The sequence below is a fragment of the Lemur catta genome, chromosome 13 (assembly GCF_020740605.2).
Source record: "Lemur catta isolate mLemCat1 chromosome 13, mLemCat1.pri, whole genome shotgun sequence".
NCBI lineage: Eukaryota > Metazoa > Chordata > Mammalia > Primates > Lemuridae > Lemur > Lemur catta.
This window is the reverse complement of record NC_059140.1, coordinates 16,166,631-16,176,510: the sequence shown is the minus strand read 5'-3', so window position 1 is coordinate 16,176,510 and position 9,880 is coordinate 16,166,631. Positions and strand designations below refer to the sequence as shown.

The 9,880-nt window shown below is 41.1% G+C and overlaps 1 pseudogene; it reads right to left on the bottom strand.

Annotated features, from left to right (window-relative positions):
- Positions 1–7,082: 7,082 nt before the first annotated feature.
- On the bottom strand, positions 7,083–7,430 carry LOC123648906 (annotated as a pseudogene).
- Positions 7,431–9,880: the final 2,450 nt, after the last annotated feature.

Below are 9,880 nucleotides of genomic sequence, written 5' to 3'. Positions count from 1 at the left end.
CCATAAACTTGGTGTATAGTGAGCATTCCTGGAGCGTTTGAGAATTGAATGAAGTAATGTGGATTGGCCTGGAATACAAATACTGATCCCACCAAGTTAAGCTGAAAAATGTGGAAACAAGATCACACCAGAATTATTGTCGTGTTTGCTTCTTGTTGGGCTCCTCAAACTGTCTGCACCAGATTTTTTCTGTCACTTTTTCAAGTTCTTGATTCTACTCACACCTTCCACTATTTCACAAGAAGAATTAAACCTCACTTCACTGTAAACATCGATGTCATCTGACCAATGTCCTTTCAGTTTTCCCTCCATCTCAGAATCCCTCCTCACTACTCCTGTTCTCTCTGCACCAACTTAACCCTACAACCAGCAGTGCTTTTCTTGTCAAAAGGAATCTACTCACCTGTGCCCCAGATGGCATTTCCTTCCACCCCCTTCTTCATGCCTTCACTTTCTTTCCAGCTTCTCTTCTTTCATCTATTGATGATGACATAATCTGTAAATAAAGGATTCATTTAAACCCATGTTTGCATAAACAAAATACCCTGTCTTTGACCTTTCAAATACAGCTCTGTCACGTTCCTCACTTTCATTGTCAAATGTTTTCTTTTTGGAGAAGTCACTTCTGCATTCTGTCTTTATTTCCTTACCTCCTGTTTCCTTTTCAAAGACACTGTAAGCCTAATTTGGTGCCCCCCAAACTCCTCCAGCAATGTTCAGAGCTGAGATGCTGGTTTATTCTTAAGCAGGCAGTAATATGGGGGTAGGAAGAGGCAGAGAAGAACTGGAGGTGGGGCAGTTATGACTGTTCCTGGCAGTTGTGAGCCTAAGGAAGCAAGAGGCAGTGGAGGTCCGCGTTAGGGCTGTGCTGGTGACAGAACAGGAGAGCGTGGGTAGAAAACGCTGCACAGATCAAATCTTCAGTTGTTTGCTGCTGATGGGGCATTGGTGTATTTTGAGCTTGAGCGTTTAAGGAACTGTCGGCATTATTTACAAGTTTAGGGACCACAGGAAGAGAATCTGAGTGCAGGTCGGGTGGGGTTCATGAGGAGATTAATTTTAGACCTGCTGCATTTATGGGGACAGTTGGATGATGGGAGACACAGGTTGCAAGTTTGGATTTAGGGCTTGAGAAAGACATGGGAGTTAAAGACACACACTTTCAAGTCAACTTTATAGAAGGGAATCTTTCAACTTTAGCTATGAGTTTTTGGAGAAAGAATGTACATGAAGATAAAGAGAAGATAGCTTAGGAAAGGACTTCAGAGAAATTCTTATTTCAGGTGCAGGTGGAAAAGGCCTGAGAGAAGAATGAGAGGGAGAAATTCAGGACCCTGGAAACTGGGACTGGTTTCCACAGAGGAAACGCAGTCAGCACAGTCAAACGATGCAGAAAGATTAAGTAGAAGCCACAATGTGAAGAGCCCCCTTAATCTGGCCTTGGAGAAATCATTCATTCTTTTGTTCATTAAGAGGAGATCAAGCATGGACCGTGGGTTGAGCACTGTTTTAGGAAGTAGACCAGAGATTTAGCAATGAAGGAAAATTCTGTCCCTGCCTTTAGGGAGCGTACAATTTGAAATTTTTTTTTTTTAATTTATTTTTATTTTTAAGAAACAGGGTCTTGCTCTGCTGCCCAGGCTGGAGTGCAGTGGTGCAATCACAGCTTATTGCAGCCTTGAATTCCTGAGCACCAAGGATCCTCCTGCCTCAGCCTCTTGAGTAGCTGGGACTATAGGAGCATGCTACAACACCTGGGTAATTTATTTGTTTTGTTGATTTTAGAGAGAGGGTCTTGCTGTGTTGCCTAGGCTGGTCTCAGACTTTAGGCCACAAGTAATCCTCCCACCTCAGCCTCCTGAGGAGCTGGGATTACAGATGTGAGCCATGGTACCCAGCTATTAAGGAGCAGACTGTCTAATGATAGCGGTAGAATATCAACGAGGAAGAACAGTTCAATTTGCTAAGTGCTATAGCAAAGAGCAGGCAGCATGTCCTTGTCTCTAATACTAAGTGGGTGGATTTGATGACCTGTCACTCTTCTTGCTACCAGTAAGGGCTCTGCAACCAGATTGCCTGGATCTCAATTAGGGCTCAGCCACTTATTAGCTGTGTGAGCTGCAGCAAGTTATTTATATGTTCTCTGTTTCACTATCCTCATTGATAGTAAAAAATGATAATGACCATAATAACTCTATCTGCTTCATAGGTTTATGGTAAGGATTAACTATGTTAAAACTTGTAACACATTGGGGCGCTGACTGACATGTAAGAAGCCCTTGATTAAAAACCACCAAACTCCTGCGGTGCCTGCAGCAGGCTTATGAGATAGGTTCTATTATCATCTGCATTTTCCTAAATGAAACTGAAACACAAAGAGGGGAAGTAGCGTCCCCGAAGTCACACAGCTGCAAATGTTTTTTCATTCCTCTCCTCTTCACCCTGTTGGTGAGGGAGGGATTTCTACACTAGAGTTGTGGGGTTGGTCAAACACGTGACACCACACACTGAACAGATGAGACAGCAGTCTATTCGTCACACATGCTCACAGCCTGGGGAGAAGAACACTGTCTACCTGGCGGGGCCACATGGGGCTTCAAGAGCACAGTGAGCAAGCAGGGCCCGTGGGAGGCAGATCTGTAGTAACAAGAGGAGGAGGTCCCCTGGTTCTTGCTGGGGAGTGTGAGTGGCTTGTTTGAATCATTCTGCAGGCTGGCAGGGAACTGAAACGTGCTACCCCAAGGTAAGCAGGAACTGGACCTCATTGCCTTGGTGAGGGTGTTGTTTGTCTGGGGAACCTTATTTGTGGGAGCAGAGTGGGGAGGGAAGCTTGTGGTGAGGCCTTCTGAGGCCCTCCCGATTTTATGATGTCAAAGCAGCACTTACTATTGGGCCTCAATTTCAGGCCTCATGTCTCAGTGATCTAGTGGGGTTTAGGGCCTGGGCAGGCTGAGTCTAGGTCCGAGCTCATCTTCACTGTTCTGCATTCCCTGAAATTTAGACAAAGTGGCTGTTTTCTGAACATGTCTTACATTCTCCATCTTGACACTACTTGTTCATGCCTAGTCCTTTCCCTGGAATTCCCTCCTGGTTCTAAACTCTGCCTGTTGAAATCCTACCTGCCTACCAAGGCCCATCTCAAATGCCAGTTCCTGTGTGAATCTGCTTCTTTCCATCAGGTGTGGCCTTGTCTGCCTTTCCAGACAGCGCTGTACAGAGGTGAGGGTATGCCAGAAAATCACGGTTCCGGTTCTGGCTTTGCTGTTTATTTGCCACGTAATCTTGGGGAAGTAAGGTAAGCTTGATTAGCCTTAGTTGTCTCATGTCTCAAGTGGGGATAATAACCTCTCTTTGAAATGGTAGTATAAGATTATTCATGAAAATATATGCATAATGCTCAGCATTTAGAAGGCACATAGTAAGTATAAATTTCTTTCTCTTAAGTTACTTTGTATCCTTACTGACCCTTATATTAGTGTGCATCCTACTATAATTACTTGTTTGTTTCAGTCACCCCCTCCATGACCATAAACTTGAAAAGAGATGATATTTTATACTTTTGTCTCTTACATCCTTGTCCTGGTTATTTGCTTCTCACCATCACTTGCAAATGGGATGTTTTTATCAATCGTGGAAGGAACTCTCAGCATAGGTTGTCCTACGAATGAGGAAGGCTTCCTAGGACAAGTGTGCCGTGGTGCCTCTCATGCACACAGATGCTTTAGCTGTTGATGAAGTCTTTTATTCCTAAAGGAAACATGCCTGGGAGACACAGCACATGATGTTAATCTACTTCATACTATATAACTGTATGTGATGGTGAAGCTGACCAATATACCCCATCCCAACATGAGGTTTACTGGGGGTACAGTTCTCAGAACCTGAACAAGGGCAGGAATGACAAGAGAAGAAGAAAATCAGGTGTCAAATGGTAAGTCTTGGGCTTCTAAGGCAAAATTTGCTTCTTTGTAATTTTAACACGTCGATTTGGGAATGGGAAGAAAATAAAGCTCAAACACATTATTTGTGCTATTTGCCCATGAAAAATGTAAAATGTATGGTAAAGAAGAAACATGAAACTGTCATAGGAAGGAGATGTTTGAATTTTCTTAAGATTTGTGCTACATTGTCTGTTCCTCATTAATATATTTGATAGAGAAATAGGTGTATTGATTTGCAAAGAGAATGGAAGATGAAATGTCAGCGGTTTATCATTTTTTCCTCATTCAGTCCCTAATAAAGTGTGTGACTTGGGGTAAACAAGGCATCTCACTTCTGTTTCTTTTACCTTTCTTATGAGTAAAATGAGAGATAGCATTGGCTATTTTCAATGATAACACTGGACATCACAAAGGGACCCAGGGGCTTGAGAAAAGTGGGTGCTGGGTTTTGAGGTCGCCCAATGCATGTTTCCACATAAGTACAAAGTGGGAAGGAAATATTCTCTTGTGATTCTGAGCCTTGGGAGGGAGGTGAGCCTCCTTGGTCAGCTACCTCCATTGGCTAATGAATACAAAGGCCCGGCATTATGGAGTGCTAACTGTTTTGAAGCCTGACTTAAGAAATTGCAAATGTCAGAAAAACTACACAATTGAAAGTAATTATGGAAATTTGAAGGAAAACCCAAACCATTTCCAGAATTCAGTGATTCCTGTCCAGCCAGAGGTACCCTTCTTCTCACTGTGCGAAATATTATGCAATTTGCTGTAAGTGCCTTGGATATAATTTATCCACATTTCCACCTAACACTTCTATAAGTTATCAGTAAAAAATTTCCCTTCAACATACTGGATTATACTTTAGATATTACTGAAGCTACCTGAAATCCTTTTTGAAACAAAACAGAGTAAATAAATGTCTTACTACATAAATATACAAATGATATAGTCTTCTAATATAATTTGCTGCCTATTGAGTTATTGTCATTTCAATGCTTATGAATCTTTTTCCACTCGTTCTATTCTGTTTCGCTAACGACAGGGAAGGAGCAACGAACATTTGAATTAGTTATGCAAATGCATTAGTATTAATCTTTCTAGAAGTTGGTGTGTTCATTAGTATCAGTAAAGCTATATTTCCATGGCCATTTGTGGAGGTGTCATAGATGACAGAAAAATAGAAGATGATAATAGACTAAGAAAAATATATTTGAATTATAGCAAATAAAATTTAATCTAGGTTTCACACAGGACATTTCCCTCTGGAAGATAAAACCTGTAGTTTTTTGGACCTTATTTATAGTCTAGCCAAGGCTATGGACAGAAAAAGGAAAGAGGAACTTGGTGTGGAGTACATTAATGAATTTTCATACTTTTTCTTTTTCTGCAAAGGGGAAATATCTAATATTTAAAGTTGTAAGTGAAATTTTGAGGAGGTTTATCAAGAACCTTCAAAATCATTTTTCTGGGGCTCTCTTTGGGGTGAGAGTTAGCAGCCTCCTTGTCTGACTGATGCAATCAGGAGAACAGGGCTGCAGTCCTGATAAGTAATGATCTGCATTTATATGCGGGGCTGGGCGAAGGTGCAGGATTCCTGTGCGTGTAGAAATAATTGGGCAATTATTCTCATTTCAGGACTGGGGAGGGTATAGCAGAAGCCTGCAAATTATATGCTTAGAAATTCTCTTGGCTGGAAAGCTCCTATACAATAAAACTTTTGTGGTGTTTCTTTTCCATGTTAAGTGTTCTTTCATTATTAAAACTGCTTGGGAAGATGTGGCTAATTTCATGTTCAGATTAACACCAATCATGAGTTACTAATTTTCAAATAGAAAACAGAAAGCATATTAGTAATAAAATTTGAAAACTGTGCACTGAACATTTTAATGAATGATCATCAGAAACATAGTTATATTTTTGAAAAGGAAAATGTTGAAAAGCATGTAGTCAGAATGACAAAGCCTACATTTTGCTGACATAGGAAGGAGTCAAAGGTTTGCTTGTTAATCTCAGTATGCTAAAGCAAATTGGACTGGTGTTTGAGGACTGACTTTATCTCTATCCATCTTTTTGTCCCTGGGTTCTAGCACAAGGGCAGGAGCTCCAGCAATGATTGCTAAGCAGCATAAATAATTTTAAATCATAGAAAAAGCCCCAAGCCTGATTCTAGCCAATAATTCCAACCACATTTCCTCCTACATCTTTTATTCATGCACTCAATACCGGCTTCAAATGACCAGTTTGAATTTCATCTCTTTTTGACACTGTATTTATGAAGACTTTGAATCAATTATTTTGTTCTTGCTTTTTGGTAACCAATATATACAATAGTGAAAAAGAGGAGAAAATCAGTATCAAATGAATGGTTTTGTGAGTGAATGACTACATGCTGAATCCAATGGATGCAATGTCTTACCCTTCAAGGCTACAGATCTGGACAACAGCATGAAGCTGCCCCAGCAGACAGGTTGATTCGCAGCCGACACAGGTGCCAAGAAAGACACCTGTCCCGTGAGTCATTCATGGGCCCAAGGTGAGTCGTGTGAGGTCATTACTAATTGTGACACCCAGAGATACTCTCGTGCTGTGAATGAGCTTGATGCACATCAGTTGATGAGTGCCCAGAGATCTTACATGAGCAAAGTGGTAAGTTCTACATGTTTCCAGTTCTTCATTTCAAAGGAAAACATGGCAGCATGATGACTAAAGTATACATTGAGCAGTTCATTGAATACCAGATAAATAATACTAATTAAAAGCAACAACAGCAAAACAACTCCCTGAATTTTTTAGCTTATATAATAAAGACATCCTATTTATTTTCTACCCCTATCGTACAGTTTTGAGAAGAAAGGTGAGGAGTTATAAATTCCATGAGGCAGAGATCCTGCCTGTTTTGCTCCCTGCTGTATTCTCAGTGACATACAGCAGAAACTTAAGCAGTGTTTGTTGAATGACTATTAGAGGGGGTGAGAGAATTATGGAGGCAAGGCTGAGTATAAGGGTGCATAGCCAATACATTGGTACTCTTTTCTTTTGTCTTTTCTTACATGTATTTTCTCTAATCCTTTTTTAAAAAGTATAATTTCCATTTTATTTTTTTCCAAAGGATAGTTTTTCTTGAGTCCTTAAGGACTCAACTCCTTATATGGGCTTTGGTGGAGGTCGTGGGGCAGCACCCACAGGTCTAAATTCAGGTGGGGGTGTTGGGTCCTTGCGGGCTCCCCAAGAATGATTCCTGACTGCTTTGCTGTGAGTGGCACAACTCACGTGGTAATGTAGCTTCACATACAGCTTGGGAAGCACATAGGCGTTGAAGATACTCGCTTTAGAAATGTCCCTGACACCTGCAGCCTCCACTACGTTCCAAATGATGAACTTCTTTATAGCTTTGTCTTTAGGCACTCATTGGGTGCAATTTGTGCAGTGAACAGGCTGCATAAAGACACGGCTCTTTTTGGCACGACCGTTTTTCCTTCTTTTCTTTTTCATCTTGGAAGCGAGGACTCGAAAGAGCTAATCTTTTCAACCTATTGCTTTTGTACCTTGTATGTATATAAGGTCTTATACCACTGTGGGGCACACAACAATGAATCATAAGATGTGAAGTCCTTGGAGCATTTCCTCATTACTCTGCGTTAATTTACTTATTTATCCACTTAACAAACATTTGTTCCTCCTTTTATAAAGTATGTATCACTGTTGAATTTTGTCCTGAAAATAGTCCTGTATTAAATGTTATCCTCTAATGAACCTCATAGTTTGGAGCAAAGATTGAGCAGTAAAAAATACTGAGAAGGATCTAAACTGATCAAAAAGGTATAATAACATGGACCATTAATCCCTAAAAGTAGAGTGTTCCACTGAGGAGTATTAAATTGTAGAAAGAACAGGTCTAATAAATATCACCCTAGATACTGTCATAGAGAAATAGCTGATACCAAATTGGCTAAAGGAAGATTTAGTTGTAAGATCTTTTGAGAATAAAAAGTTGGAAGAGATAATATAAAAATACAACTTTTAACTGATTTCATTGCAGTAGCTAATATAAATAGTTACTACACTATGTGACCTGGAACCTAGTAAAATAGAATTTTGTAGTTTTGAAGTTGCAGATTACCTTTCTACCTTTATTAAGGCTTAAAGGCTTAAAACATTTGACTTAACTAGTATCAAATACTTCTTAATGAATATAAACCATTCAGGAAGAAAACATGAATCCTAATAGATTCTCATTTGAAATTGGAAGGAACATTAAAGTCATTATGTCCAAATTTCCTATCTTCTAGAAAGGAAATTGAGGTCAAGAGAGGTCAAGTGATTGATTCAGTGTTATACAACTAGGGTACATGACTTCTACTATACCATTGTTCACACTACACAGCCCTACTTCCATTGTGCATTAATGAATTATCTTTCTGGTACAACACAATTTTGCTTGATTTTGAATGGTCTAACTTAACTCAATGAGTTTACCAGGTAATTTCCATACAGACCTTCAAGATCAAAGCTTCCTCCAGATCGGCTGAAATCTGCTTGAACCGTATTGCCAGGTAGTATTTGTTTGACTACAGCAAAATATTACTAGCTGGAAAATTATCTAAATTTAAATGTGATTGGGTCAAAGAATGACTTGTATCCTTTTTGCACATTATCAGTGGCAAGTCAGTAAGAGGAAATCCAACTTGGTTATTAACCAAATGCTCCTCATCCTTGAAATATTCCAAAGGCACATTTATTCTCATTTATGCAATCTGGGGAACCATGTTACAGATGAGGAACCAAGGAAGGTCTCGGGATAAGTGTGAGGCAGAGTTGTCATTCGAATTTCAGTCTGCCTTCTCCTCCGATCACAGCCAATTTTATGTATCAACTTGGAGAGGCTATGATGCCCAGCTGTTCGGTGAAATGTAAGTCTGGACGTTGCTGTGAAGGTATTTTTCAGAGTGAAGGTATTTTTCAGATGAGATTAATATGTTAATCAGTAGACTCTGAGTAAAGCAGATGACCCTCTCTAGTGTGGGTGGGCCTCATCCAATTAGTGAAGGCCTTGAGAGAAAAGGCCGAAGTTTCCTGAAAAAGAAAAAATTCTCAAGTTGCCAGCACAGAAGCCCTGCATGAGCTTCCAGCTTACTGCCCTACAGAATTTGGACTCAAGATTTCAGTACTAACTCCTGAATTTCCAGCCTGCTAGCCTGATCTACAGACTTTGGACTGTCACTTCCATAATCATGTGAGCCAATTCCCTAAAATTTCTCTCTCTCTCCTCCCTTCTCTGTTTACTATTAGCTCTGTTTCTCTGGAGAACCTTGACCAATACTCCTGCGGTCCCCAACCCTCGGGCCGCAGACTGGTACCACTCCATGGCCTGTTAGCAACCGGATCTCACAGCAGGAGGTGAGTAGCTACAAGCCAAGCCAGCAAAGCTTCATGTGTATTTACAGCGGCTCCCTGTCATTGCTGGCATCACTGCGTAAGCTCCACCTGCTGTCAGATCAGCGGCTGCATTAGATTCTCATAGGAGCACGACCGCTACTGGAAACTGCGCGTGCGAGGGATCTAGGTTGCACCCTTCTTAGGAGAATCTAATGCCTGACGATCTGAGGCGGAGCTGGGGCAGTGATGCTAGCGCTGGGGAGCGGTTGCAAACACAGATTATCACTGGCAGAGAGGTTTGACTACACAGTAGAAGTAATGCGCTTGAATCCTTCTGAAACCATTCCCCCGCCCACGGTCCGTGGAAAAATTGTCTTCCATGAAAGCGGTCCCTGGTGCCAAAAAGGTTGGGGACCGCTGCAATACTCCTTCCATGTCCTTTCTGGTGTCCTAAAGCTGGACTTCAAAGTGAGCAAAACACATGCATTTGGGGACCATAGGCCCTTGCAGGAGGGCTGGCTGTGGACCCCACTCCGGCCGAGAGAAGGCAATCCAGAGAGACCACG